This window comes from Erpetoichthys calabaricus, chromosome 5 (assembly GCF_900747795.2).
Source record: "Erpetoichthys calabaricus chromosome 5, fErpCal1.3, whole genome shotgun sequence".
In the NCBI taxonomy this organism is placed as follows: domain Eukaryota; kingdom Metazoa; phylum Chordata; class Cladistia; order Polypteriformes; family Polypteridae; genus Erpetoichthys; species Erpetoichthys calabaricus.
Window position 1 is genome coordinate 2,059,323 of NC_041398.2, and position 14,339 is coordinate 2,073,661.

The following is a 14,339-nucleotide window of genomic DNA, read 5'->3' on the forward strand; positions in this document are numbered from 1 at the left end:
CTAAATGTTCAGATAGCAGGAATATCATAAAGTGAATGTGTTCTGTGTGGCGATAGCTGTCGAGAGTAAAGTGGAAATTTTGACTTTAATTCCGACATACACTTGTTTCTTTTCTTCACTGTGTCCGTATTTATTTAATTTTATTTTTATTTTCTTCTCCGTGGCCCTAATACTCTTCCTTACGCAGGTGTTTAGTGCGATAAAAGCCCAGCAGCCCGTCAGAGATCCCCGTGAAGAGCAGACAATCGTCCATTGTGGTGCTCGGCGCCGACGCTGCCGTATATCTGAGCTCAAAATGACAGACCTGCACGTTGAAGTCATGTTCAGTGACAGTAAAAGGTAAGGATGTTATTCTACACAGTTGCAATTATTCTACACAGTCCTCGTGTTTTATTTTACAGTGCATATTATTTGTTTATTTCTCATTCTTTTTCAGCTCGTGGCGTATTTGCTAAATCATTCATTCTAAGAGGTAACTTCCATATTACTAACCGAGAATGGTAAACCGGATGGACGCAGGGACATCCGGCCATGGGCCGTAGCCGCAAAAGACGTACTGCGCAAGCGCCCCCACAAAACCCCCCTTCCAAGCAACGGAAACCGGATGCAAAGCAACGTAAAATAACAAATGAGGCGCCCATAGCACACAGAAAAAAGGAGTCAGACGCGAAACGGAACACACACAAAGAAGAGAATTGAGACCCACGACACACAAATGAGGCAACGCCCCCTAGCACAAAAAAAAAAAAAACAAGTCAGACGCGAGCGCCACACAAACCCATTGGACAGAAAACAGGACAGACTACGGACATAGCACACGAAACATACACAAAAAGCAGGATTCGGACCCACGACCACACTAACATAAATAAGAAATGAGACACAAAGCCCCATTACTAAACGAACTGTCCGTATTAAATATACGTCATCTGAACACATTCAAATTATGCAGCATAGGTCGATCTCATTACACTGATGCACTATTAACCGTTCAACCACAGACAGGGCTCCATATTAACAGTGAGTACGATCCTCCTTATTACTTATCCATATTTCTAACGCTGAAGAACAAACAAGTCATGAATTCACGCTCACAGGTACAAAACGATACGGCTCGAGTGACGGGACCAAACACACGAACCCGCATGAAAAAAAACAGGAGGAAAGGTACTTTTATTAGGAGGAGATTTTACACAGTGCTTAGCTATTGTTTCACATGTCATGCGCTCGGCTATTCTTCAATCCACCTTAAAATACGCAGACAATTGGCATTGCTTTCAAAAGAGTTACGGAGATATTTGGAACAACAATCTCAGTACACCAAATACCCCTTTTAACACAACGGACTATATTCTGTCCAAAAAATATTACTGTTGATCACATTAGTAACCAGGTCATTTCATTACTTCCTGGAGTGCCACAGCTCTTTCTAAGCTCTCACAAAGTTGACTCTGATGACGACAATGACCATCTTAATTTCCCCTTAGAATATTTGAACACTATTAACCCAGCCAGATTACCACAACACAATCTTAGCTTTAAAAATGGAACAATAATCATGCTATTAAGAAACCTTAACACTACACAGGGTTTATGCAATGGCACACGGTTAGTCGTCAACACCATGACACACAATGTTATTAAAGCAAAACTTCTTACAGAATCACATGCTAACAATACTGTTCTAATTCCTACAATTACCTTACAACTTCTAACCTGGAATTACCTTTTACACTTAAAACGGCGACAGTTCCCCATTAGACCTGCCTTGACCATGACCATCAACAAATCACAAGGACAAACCATAGACAAAGTTAGCATCTACCTCTCTGAGCCCATTTTTGGACATGGACAACTTTATTTGATTCCTATATGCGTCATCTACACCTTCACACTATGCTATATCTCATTCATACATCACACTCTTTGTCAATTCACAACACCAGGGGTTGGCGAGCGAAGCGAGCAGGGGGCAGAGCCCCCTAGTTGTTACAGAATACAGAGTTTAACTTCTGAACCAAGAAAAACTAGAAAACCAAATCCTCTTCTTTCTTCCCCATCTGAGTACTGGCTCACATACAAATGGAAGTCTTACTGGTAGCTCGATGGTTACTGTGGTTGTACTGGGATGTACAGATAATGTACTTGATTGACGTTACCAGATAAACAAAGAGCGCGTTTGTTTCTCTCTCCTTATTTGTAGTAAATGACACACCTCATCTTTCTTTGCTTTATTTATCTAAATGAAGACATGACTTGTGGCTCTGGACGACGAGCTCTTCCTTGGTGACACACACACTAGAAAGAAGGACACGCTGAGCCCGTCGTGCTGGACATGCAGTAGCACAGCGGAGGAAATTTGTCTGCTGCTGTTGTGGATGATTTTTAAATATAACTCGTATTACTAGGAGGCAGAGGCACAACTGAAACTTGGTGAGAACCTCAGACATTTGCAGAAACCAGTAATTCATTTTAACAGACAGACAGACAGACAGACATATTCACGAGTGTTTCATTATCTCTGCCGGTGAATTCTACTAACAAACCATCGCAGTGCCTTAATGCTGAGAGCCTGACTTTAATGATCAGACCTGCTGAACGGAGAGATTTGAATTATTGTGACAAAGAAACTAAATTACATTTACTGTAAAAGTCGAGAAATTATCCTTTAACATTTTGGACAACACTTTACTGAACAAGAGTTAGTTTTTAAAATTATGTTCTTAAAGTTTATTTAAATATCTAAAGTAACTGTTTTGTTTTTTTGGATAACGGTACATAATTACATTGTTGGTGACCTAAAAGATATTTTATTCACATTAATAAAAGGGTGAAGCCCTGTATTTCTACAAGATGTATTGTGTTTTTAAGATCAGTCGTGTAAACCTGAACTGGAGTGGATATGAAGTTTTGATATTTCGACTTAACTTGTGACCTGCAGCTCTGACTGTAGACACGTCATTAGAAGTGAAGGTTTATTGACTTCCCACCATTTCACTCCTTTCAGACCCCACTTGGCTTATCTGTTACCGTAGATATTTGATATCATTTCACTTACACACGTATTTAGTTTGTCTTATTCTCAAACAAATCAGATTAGAGTGGCTGAGGTGTTGCCTGAGTTAAATCTTCACAACTCTGTGAACATGAGTACAGTTTATTAAACTTGTTCACTCTTTGATTTTCAGGACTACATCTCTGAATATTTCTTCACTGAGCCTTCTCTACATAAAGATGTGGTTGTTGTTTTTAGTCAGAACTTTCCTTTGTGTTTCAAACTGTAAAGCCTCTCTGCCAGCACTTCTCACTGCCAATGTGAACCTGCAGCTCTCACATATTCCGTTTCTCTACGCCGGTGGGCTGTGGTTTCATGTCACATAACATCTCCTGGACCACTCAGGACCACCTCAAGCAGGCTAAGGAGCTGATCACTGAATAAGACAATGGAACGACTCCTTAAGGATTCTCCCTCGTGGTTTGATTGTCTTTTTACAGGGCACATCGAGTACCGACGGTCAGGGGACTCTGTCATTGAGCCATCGACTCTCGAGAAGCCAGCAGTGCAAACTCCGAGCTGTAGATCAACATGAAAAGGAGACCCTGCTGAGCAGCAGGACTTGGGGGATCTCAGTGTGAGGTGGGATTACCGGCACACTCTGTTACAGTGTCATGGAGAGAGAGCTGTTAGTTTGGATGTTTGATGGCTGACATTACAGTGGGAGTTCATTCTGAAGGCTGAGTGACAGGATGGGACTTATAAGGTCAAATGGATTTAGAGGGACATGTTGGGCGACTGAATTCTGTTACTCTGAGAAGAGCAATCTGTGTGTGTGGGTCAAATATGAAGGGTTATGAAGACCCTCGAGCTGAGAGGACTACTTTGGGCCAACTTAAGGGTCTCCCACGTTTCACACAATCTTGACAAGCAGTGTATGGATGTTATGGGGGATTATCTGATTTATTGTTACAAATCTAAGGACATCTCTTTATGATGATAGTAAGAGATCAATATATGTTAGTATGAATAAGAGAAGAGGGGAAGAGAGTCAAATCTAGAATAAAAGTAATACAAACTGGTTAGACTTTTTATTTTAATTTCATTTTAAACAAAAGATTTGTAAGAATTGTAACTGTGCTAGCAACGGCAAATACTTTGTTTAGTGACTGAAACCTCATATAGTAATTGAAAACCTCATATAGCTTTATTTATTTATTTGTTTGTTTTAAACTCATTTGTTGTAATTTAATCTTTGGAAAATTACTTGACACTTTAATACAGAAATAATTATCATCAATTCTCTCCTTAGGAAAAAGAAATCAGCCAAACAAAGTCACAGAAGATGAAGACGGAATATCTGGTGGTGGATCTGCTTCTGTGGTAAAGACACCGACATTCATGTTGTCATTGGCTACCGTTTAACACGACATTACTTTCTTATAGAGGAACATATAAAGTTGATTAAAGAAAGATTTAAGACCTCAGTCAGAGAAGGAAGTGTCTGCTCTCCTGAAACACTTTCAGATTCTCTTCATTTAAGTGAAAAAAAATGTAAAAGATTGTTTCTAATAAAATGTTTGCAGATGTGAATATGTGTGGTGATTTGTGTTTCTCCCACCTACAGTGTTCTTAAAGAGCATACAGCAGTAGTGAGACTTTATCACATATTATGGTGTTGTTTGTCATCTACAGGGAAATTCCTGCTTTCATGTCTGAGTAATAAGCGACATGTCACTGCTGACACTCCATCTGTCTCTGTCTGTATATATATATATATATATATATATATATATATATATATATATATATATATATATATATATATATATTATATACAGTGCATCACTTTGTCATGTTACAGCCTTATTCCAAAATGGATTAAATTCATTTTTTTCCTCAGAATTCTACACACAACACCCCATAATGACAACGTGAAAAAAGTTTACTTGAGGTTTTTGCAAATTTATTAAAAATAAAAAACTGAGAAATCCCATCTCCATAAGTATTCACAGCCTTTGCCATGAAGCTCAAAATCGAGCTCAGGTGCCTCCTGTTTCCCCTGATCATCCTTGAGATGTTTCTGTAGCTTCATTGGAGTCCATCTGTGGTAAATTCAGTTCATTGACATGATTTGGAAAGGCACACAGTTGACAGTTCACAGGTGGTGCAGTGGTAGTGCTGCTGCTTTGCAGTAAGGAGACTGTGGAAGATTGTGGGTTCGCTTCCCGGTTCCTCCCTGTGTGGATAGCGCTTTGAGTACTGAGAAAAGCGCAATATAAATGTAATGAATTATTATTCTTGTCAGAGCACAAACCAAGCATGAAGTCAAAGGAATTGTCTGTAGACCTCCGAGACAGGATTGTCTTGAGGCACAAATCTGGGGAAGGTTACAGAAACATTTCTGCTGCTTTGAAGGTCCCAATGAGCACAGTGGCCTCCATCATCCGTAAGTAGAAGTAGTTTGAAACCTCCAGGACTCTTCCTAGATCTGGCAGGCCATCTAAACTGAGCAATCTGGGGCGAAGGGCCTTAGTTATGGAGGTGACCAAGAACCCGATGTTCACTCTGTCAGAGCTCTAGAGGTCCTCTGTGGAGAGAGGAGAACCTTCCAGAACGACAACCATCTCTGCAGCAATCCACCAATCAGGCCTGTATGGTAGGGTGGCCAGACGGAAGCCACTCCTTAGTAAAAGGCACATAGCAGCCCGCCTGGAGTTTGCCAAAAGGCACCTGAAGGACTCTCAGACCATGAGAAAGAAAATTCTCTGGTCTGATGAGACAAAGATTGAACTCTTTGGTGTGAATGCCAGGCATCACGTTCAGAGGAAACCAGGCACCGCTCATCACCAGGCCAATACCATCCCTACAGTGAAACATGGTGGTGGCAGCATCATGCTGTGGAGATGTTTTTCAGTGGCAGGGACTGGGAGACTAGTCAGGATAAAGGGAAAGATGACTGCAGCAATGTACAGAGACATCTTGGATGAAAACCTGCTCCAGAGCACTCTTGACCTCAGACTGGGGCGACGGTTCATCTTTCAGCAGGACAACGACCCTAAGCACACAGCCAAGATATCAAAGGAGTGGCTTCAGGACAACTCTGTGAATGTCCTTGAGTGGCCCAGCCAGAGCCCAGACTTGAATCCGATTGAACATCTCTGGAGAGATCTTAAAATGGCTGTGCACCGACGCTTCCCATCCAACCTGATGGAGCTTGAGAGGTGCTGCAAAGAGGAATGGGCCAAACTGGCCAAGGATAGGTGTGCCAAGCTTGTGGCATCATATTCAACAAGACTTGAGGCTGGAATTGCTGCCAAAGGAGCATCGATGAAGTATTGAGCAAAGGCTGTGAATACTTATGGACATGGGATTTCTCAGTTTTTTTATTTTTAATAAATTTGCAAAAACCTCAAGCAAACTTTTTTCACATTGTCATTATGGGGTGTTGTGTGTAGAATTCTGAGGAACAAAATGAATTTAATCCATTTTGGAATAAGGCTGTAACATAACAAAATGTGGAAAAAGTGATGTGCTGTGAATACTTTCCGGATGCACTGTGTGTGTGTGTGTGTAATAAATATATCAAAGCAGATGTTACCAACAGAGATTTGGTATAACAGCCAGTTATTCTCTGAATCCCGACTGATGATCTTATCTAGAGGTTGTCTCTTTACACTTAGTCGGGTTATTTTAATAACTTTATTGCCTTAGGGTTAAAAACATTTACAAGTTCAGTTGCTTTCTACTGTATAATATTTTGAATGAGTTTTAGGGAATGCACTAAAAATACCTTTGGCCTAAACAAAGCTTTTTTAAAGTGGATCTTGAAAAATGTAAAAGAAAAATAATGTATTTCTTTCATTACATAATTATTCAGTGTTAGAACAATTTTATTGTGAACAGGTCGTTCAACCCAACCAAGTACTTCAATCTTAATCTTAATTTAGGGATTCTCTGCTATATTGCAATTGTGCATAATGGCCTAAGGTAGTATTTATCAACCTGTGGGGCGCAAAAGAAATGGAAATCGAAGTAGAAGCTATTTATTAAAACAAACCTGTTTATTATTAACTATTTATGGCAGAAACATCACACCAAGTATGTGGAGTATCAACTCTGTGGTATTCGTGTAAATGACCGCGTGTCCCTGTTGTGGGGCATCTTATAAATTCAGTCTTGATACAAACCTTAAATTACTTGATAACCAAAACATAAGGTGTAGAATCAGACCAAGAGATAAAACCAGACCCTCCACCAGGGCCACCTGTAATAGAAATTTACTGCAAATTACAACAAAAAATATATCAGCAGTTCAGAAAGAAGCTTGCAGTTTTAAATGCTGCTTACTGAACATTCGCTCTCTTGGCAGTAAAGCTGTTTTAGTAAATGATATGATATGAAGTACAAAATCTGATCTGTGTCTTCTCACTGAAACCTGGCTTAGTAAATGTGACACTGTCCCCTAGCTGAGGCGTCACCAGATGGATACTCGTTGCTTCATAAGTATAGAGATTCTGAGAGGTCGTGGAGGAGGCCTTGGAATAATTCATTTTAACAAAATGCAAAACAGATTCCAACACAATTATAGTTCTAGTCTACAGACCACCAGGGCCGTATTCATGGTTCATGACTGAATTTAGCAACCTTATATCTGATTTGGCTATAAATTATGATCACCCAGCAAATTATGAACACCCATCTTGCATCAATCCAGTCCCAAAGGTATCACATCCTAGTGAGCTGAATGACTTCCGGCCTGTCGCCCTGATGTCACATGTGATGAAGACCATGGAGCGGCTGCTGCTTCACAACCTGAGGCCACAGGTACGCCACGCCCTCGACCCTCTGCAGTTCGCATACCAGGAGAAGGTGGGAGCGGAGGATGCCATCATCTACATGCTACACTGATCCCTCTCTCACTTGGACAGAGGCAGTGGTGCAACACCATCCAACCTCTGCTCCTTAGGGATAAACAGACAAGAGATGGGAGTTGATTCATAGCTGGTGGCATTTATCGTGGACTATCTTACAGACAGACCTCAGTATGTGCGTCTCGGGAACTGCAGGTCTGACATTGTGGTCAGCAACACAGGAGTGCTGCAGGTGACTGTACTTTCTCCGGTCCCGTTCAGCCTATATACATCTCAATTCCAATACAACTCGAAGGCCTGCCACATGCAAAAGTTCGCTAACAACACTGCTATGGTGGGCTTCATCAGGAGTGGGCAGGAGGAGGAGTACAGGAACCTAATCAATGACTTTGTAAAATGGTGCGACTCAAACCACCTACAACTGAACACCAGCAAAACCAAGGAGCTGGTGGTGGATTTTAGGAGGACCAGGCCCCTCCTGGACCCCGTGATGATCAGAGGTGACTGTGTGCAGATGGTGCAGATCTATAAATAACTGGGAGTGCAGCTGGATGATAAATTAGACTGGACTGCCAATACTGATAATCTGTGCAAGAGAGGACAGAGCCGACTATACTTCCTTAGAAGGCTGGCGTCCTTCAACATCTGCAATAAGATGCTGCAGATGTTCTATCAGACGGTTGTGGCGAGCGCCCTCTTCTACGTGGTGGTGTGCTGGGGAGGCAGCATAAAGAAGATGGATGCCTCACGCCTGGACAAACTGGTGAGGAAGGCAGGCTCTATAGTAGACACAGAGCTGGACAGCTTGACATCTGTGGTGGAGTGACAGGCGCTGAGCAGACACCTATCAATTATGGAGAATCCACTGAACAGGATCATCTCCAGAGAGAGGAGCAGCTTCAGCGACAGACTGCTGTCACCGTCCTGCTCCACTGACAGACTGAGGAGATCGTTCCTCCCCCAAACTTATGCGATTCTTCAATTCCACCCGGGTTGGGGGAACGTTAACATTATACAAAGTTATTGTCTGTCTGTTATACCTGCATTGTTATCACTCTTTAATTTAATATTGTTATTATCAGTATGCTGCTGCTGGAGTATGGGAATTTCCCCTTGGGGATTAATAAACTGGCGGCACGGTGGCGCAGTGGGTAGTGCTGCTGCCTCGCAGTTGGGAGATCTGGGGACCTGGGTTCGCTTCCCGGGTCCTCCCTGCGTGGAGTTTGCATGTTCTCCCCGTGTCTGTGTGGGTTTCCTCTGGGCGCTCCGGTTTCCTCTCACAGTCCAAAGACATGCAGGTTAGGTGGATTGGCGATTCTAAATTGGCCCAAGTGTGTGGGTGTGTTTGTGTGTGTCCTGCGGTGGGTTGGCACCCTGCCCGGGATTGGTTCCTGCCTTGTGCCCTGGGATAGGCTCCAACAGACCCCCGTGACCCTGTGTTTGGATTCAGCGGGTTGGACAATGGATGGATGGATTAATAAACTATTTATCTATGGGGGATTTTAATGTACACATTGATGTGGAAACTGACACTTGAAGCAAAGGTTTTACTTACTTGGTAAATTCATTAGGATTTTGTCAGATTGTCAAAAGTCCAACTCATAATCATAATCACACATTAGATTTAATTATAAAATACAAAGTTGATATTCAAAATTTAAATATTACTCCATTAAATGAAGTTGTTTCTGATCACTACTTAATTACATTTGATTTAGATTAAAACAAAGACAGTGCGACATCTAGATTGTAACTCTGCTTCAAAATTTATAGATACTTTGAGTACGTACAGTGTAATTGTGGAAAACCATTTAGATCAGCGAACATCAAATGTAAACATGGAATACAATTGAAATCAGCTAACATTACATTATAATGTGACCTTGAGAGATGCTCTGGACACAGTGGCTCCCCTTAAAACAAAAGTGATCAAAGCACATAGAAACTCTCCCTGGTTTAATGAGAACATCTGAACTCTTAAATTAGAGTGTCGAAAACTGGAGCGCAGATGGAGAACAACAAAGCTGCAGGTCTTTCAAATTGCATTGACAGAGAGTGTTAATAAATATAAAAAAGCCCTCTTTAAATCTCGCTCAGAATACTATTCTACAATAATAGATAGCAATAATAAAACTCCCTGGGTACTGTTTAGAACAGTTGCTAATTTAACAAATGGGGATTCAGACCTAAATTGCAAAATACTAACAGATATTAGCAATACAGACTTTATGAACTTATTTAATGAGAAAATTAAAAATATGAGATCCCCGATCTCAGCATCACAGTGGAAACCACATACTAGCTTGGCAGATACTGTCTCACCTTGCATTAAACACTTTATAAATTTTATTCCTGTAACTGAGCAAAAAGTCTTAACTTTAATTTCTAAAATAAAACCCAGTACTTGTTCCCTGATCCAGTGCCAACAAAACTAGTAAAAAGTGCAATTAATGTTCTTGCAGCGCGTATTCTAAACATTATCAGTAGTTCATTATTGCATGGCACAGTACCTGAGGCACTAAAAGTGTCAGTCATTAAACCTTTACTTAAAAAGTCAGATGTAGACTTAATAATTATAGACCCATTTCAAATTTACCATTTCTCTCTAAAATACGCTTCAGTCACACCTTAAGCATTACAATTTATTTGAGAAATTCCAGTCTGGTCAAAGTGCAGAAATGGCACTAACACGGGTTGTAAATGACATTCTGATATCCTCGGATGAAGGAAACTCCACTGTAATTGTTGTTAGACTTAAGCACAGCGTTTGACACCATTGACCAATTTTATTTTACTGCACAGGCTAGAAAATGATGTTGGGCTTACAGGCTCTGTGCTCGCTTGGTTTAGTTCTTATTTATAAAATCAATTCCAATATGTACAGAAATGTGCTGACAGGACTCCATCATTACACACAGAAGTGAGATATGGTGTCCTGCAGGGCTCAGTACTGGGACCTTTACTGTTTTCACTTTGCAAACTTCCACTGGGATCTCTCATTAGGAAACATAATGTCAATTTTCACTCATATGCAGATGACACCCAGTTATACCTTTCTTTTAGATCAAATGAAGTTTTTTCAATATTGTCTTTAATTAGTTGTGTAAGTGAATTAAATGAGTGGATGGATGAGAACTACTTTTCTTTAAACACAGATAAAACAGATGTTAATTATTGGAGGGAATGACGCTGATCACAACAATATTTTGCCATCACCTAACTCAGTTGGAATCACCATTAATTGTACTTTATCAGCCCACCATCTAGGAGTTCTCTTTGACTCTAGCATGTCATTTAAAGCGCATATTACAAAGTTGTCCAAATCATGTTTTTTCCTTCTTACAATTTTTGGGAAATAAAGGCATTATCTTAATAAACAGGATTCTGAGAAATTAATTCATGCATTTATTTTTAGTAGTATTTACTACTGCAATGCGGTGTTCACTGGATGTTCAAACTGTTCTTTATACAGCCTCCAGTTAATCCAAAATGCTGCTAAGAATTATTACAAGAACAAGAAAATACGAACACATAACTCTAGTTCTTAAATCCTTACACTGACTCCCAGTTAAGTTTAGGGAAGATTTCAAAATCCTCCTTTTAACATATAAAGTATTAAATGGCCGGCTTACTTATCTGAACTTATCATGACTTACAAACCTGAGTGCACATTTAGATCTCAAGATGCCGGTCTGCTTATGATTCCAAGAATTAATAAAATAACAGTGGGAGGTCGAGCTTTTAGTTACAGGGACCCTGAACTGTGGACTTGTCTGCCAGCTACTATGAGAGATGCCCCTTCGGTCTCAGCTTTTAAATCCCAGCTGAAGACTCACTACTTCAGTTTAGCACACCCTGACTAGAGCTGCTGATTAACTCTACAGCCCGTCATCAGCACTAAAATATAAGTAATATGACAGTTATAATTTGTTAGTAACCCTCATCTATTCTGTTTCTATTCTTGGTACTCAAATGTGGCACAGGGTCAGACGAGATCCTCTCTCGTGATGTTATCATTTGAACAAGATTCTAATTTCAGGTATAGGAGGTGCTGATAAACAGAGAGGGTGGACTAAACCTTTTCCACATTTGAAATTTGCAGTTATGTTTATTTAAATTAGGCCATGGGCTACAGAATGTACAGTGGGGCAAAAAAGTATTTAGTCGGCCACCAATTGTGCAAGTTCTCCCACTTAAAAAGATGAGAGAGGCCTGTAATTTTCATCATTGGTATACCTCAACTATGAGAGACAAAATGAGAACAAAAAAATCCAGAAAATCACATTGTCCGATTTTTGAAGAATTTATTTGCAAATTATGGTGGAAAAAAGTATTTGGTCAATAACAAAAGTTCATCTCAATACTTTGTTACATACCCTTTGTTGGCAATGACAGAGGTCAAACGTTTTCTGTAAGTCTTCACAAGGTTTTTACACACTGTTGCTGGTATTTTGGCCCATTCCTCTATGCAGATCTCCTCTAGAGCAGTGATGTTTTGGGGCTGTCGCTGGGCAACACGGACTTTCTACTACCTCCAAAGATTTTCTATGGGGTTGAGATCTGGAGACTGGCTAGGCCACTCCAGGACCTTGAAATGCTTCTTACGAAGCCACTCCTTCGTTACCCGGGCGGTGTGTTTGGGATCATTGTCAGGCTGAAAGACCCAGCCACGTTTCATCTTCAATGCCCTTGCTGATGGAAGCAGGTTTTCACTCAAAATCTGACGATACATGGCCCCATTCATTCTTTCCTTTACACGGATCAGTCGTCCTGGTCCCTTTGCAGACAAACAGCCCCAAAGCATGATGTTTCCACCCCCATGCTTTAGCAGTAGGTATGGTGTTCTTTGGATGCAACTCAGCATTCTTTCTCCTCCAAACACGACAAGTAGAGTTTTTACCAAAAAGTTCTATTTTGGTTTCATCTGACCATATGACATTCTCCCAATCCTCTTCTGGATCATCCAAATGCTCTCTATCAAACTTCAGACGGGCCTGCACACGTCTGGCACTGCAGGATTTGAGTCCCTGGCGGTGTAGTGTGTTACTGATGGTAGCCTTTGTTACTTTGGTCCCAGCTCTCTGCAGGTCATTCACTAGGTCCCCCCGTGTAGTTCTGGGATTTTTGCTCACCGTTCTTGTGATCATTTTGACCCCACGGGGTGAGATCTTGCATGGAGCCCCAGATCGAGGGAGATTATCAGTGGTCTTGAATGTCTTCCATTTTCTAACAATTGCTCCCACAGTTGATTTCTTCACAACAAGCTGCTTACCTACTGCAGATTCAGTCTTCCCAGTCTGGTGCAGGTCTACAATTTTGTTTCTGGTGTCCTTTGACAGCTCTTTGGTCTTGGCCATAGTGGAGTTTGCAGTGTGACTGTTTGAGGTTGTGGACAGATGTCTTTTATATTGATAACGAGTTCAAACAGGTGCCATTAATACAGGTAACGAGTGGAGGACAGAGGAGCCTCTTACAGAAGAAGGTACAGGTCTGTGAGTGCCAGAAATCTTGCTTGTTTGTAGGTGACCAAATACTTATTTTACACCATAATTTGCAAAAAAATTCTTTAAAAATCAGACTGTGATTTTCTGGATTTTTTTGTTCTCATTTTGTGTCTCATAGTTGAGGTATACCTATGATGAAAATTACAGGCGCATCTCATCTTTTTAAGTGGGAGAACTTGCAATTGGTGGCTGACTAAATACTTTTTTGCCCCACTGTATGTCAGACAATAAAATCAGTTCATGTCATTTTAATTGTGTTTCTGCATTCATTATGGTGTCCTATTTCTCATAAAATTATTATTTTAAATAATATTCCTTGTATACATTAATTGATATTCTTCACTGGTCCCTGTGCTAACCCTAATATGCTGTTGTGACTCCCTCTTCACGTCTGAAGCATATCTCTTTGAACCCTGTTCATTTTATTTGTATTTCATTTTATTTGTGTTTCATTTTATTTGTATTTAGATCTTCAATTCCCACTGTTGGACTCACCCTTGACACACAGCCTATGAATGTGTTTGGTATGTAAAGACTTATTTATAAATGATAACCTAAATTACTATAAAAGTATTACAAAGTCCCTCTACATTGGTCTGTCATGTGACGGCTCTCTTTTTAGTCTCCTGTCCTCCTCGACTGTCCCTCCCCAGTATCTGATTGGACAGCATTGGCTGTTAGCTGACGTCACTAAATGACTTCTTCATTATCAGAGTTAAGAACGGCTGTCTGCACTCAGCCCAGGCGTCAGCCATCAGATGACATCCCAGAGATAGTAAAAGATAAGGCCCCATCTCCAAAGCTCCGAAACAGAAATATTTGCCTTGTTGTCAGTGGTATCTCCAGGTAGTTGACACTGCACTGTGGATTTAATTTGATTTCTCCATTTTTTTCATTATTACATTGAACTTTCAGTTGTGTTCTGTGGTTGAAGTTGTTATCACCACACAGTACTGTTGCTACCTC

The 14,339-nt window shown here is 40.6% G+C and overlaps 3 protein-coding genes across 11 annotated transcripts in view; 1 reads left to right on the forward strand and 2 right to left on the reverse strand.

Annotated features, from left to right (window-relative positions):
• LOC114652431 (gastrula zinc finger protein XlCGF57.1-like) overlaps window positions 1–14,339 on the reverse strand; it is a 596,652-nt gene that overhangs the window by 363,747 nt on the left and 218,566 nt on the right. For 2 of the 6 annotated variants that reach the window (XM_051927957.1, XM_028802812.2), the window contains one exon: window positions 9,611–14,336. The exons of the other annotated variants lie outside the window; for them this stretch is intronic. The gene's annotated coding sequence lies outside the window, so the exon portion shown is untranslated. Of the gene's footprint in view, window positions 1–9,610; window positions 14,337–14,339 lie in introns of those variants that run through there. 6 annotated transcript variants of the gene reach the window in all.
• LOC114652436 (tripartite motif-containing protein 16-like) overlaps window positions 1–14,339 on the forward strand; it is a 274,064-nt gene that overhangs the window by 194,446 nt on the left and 65,279 nt on the right. The window lies entirely within an intron of this gene.
• Window positions 1–14,339, reverse strand: part of LOC114652506 (zinc finger protein 568-like) — a 186,687-nt gene that overhangs the window by 166,944 nt on the left and 5,404 nt on the right. The gene's annotated exons all lie outside the window — the stretch shown is intronic.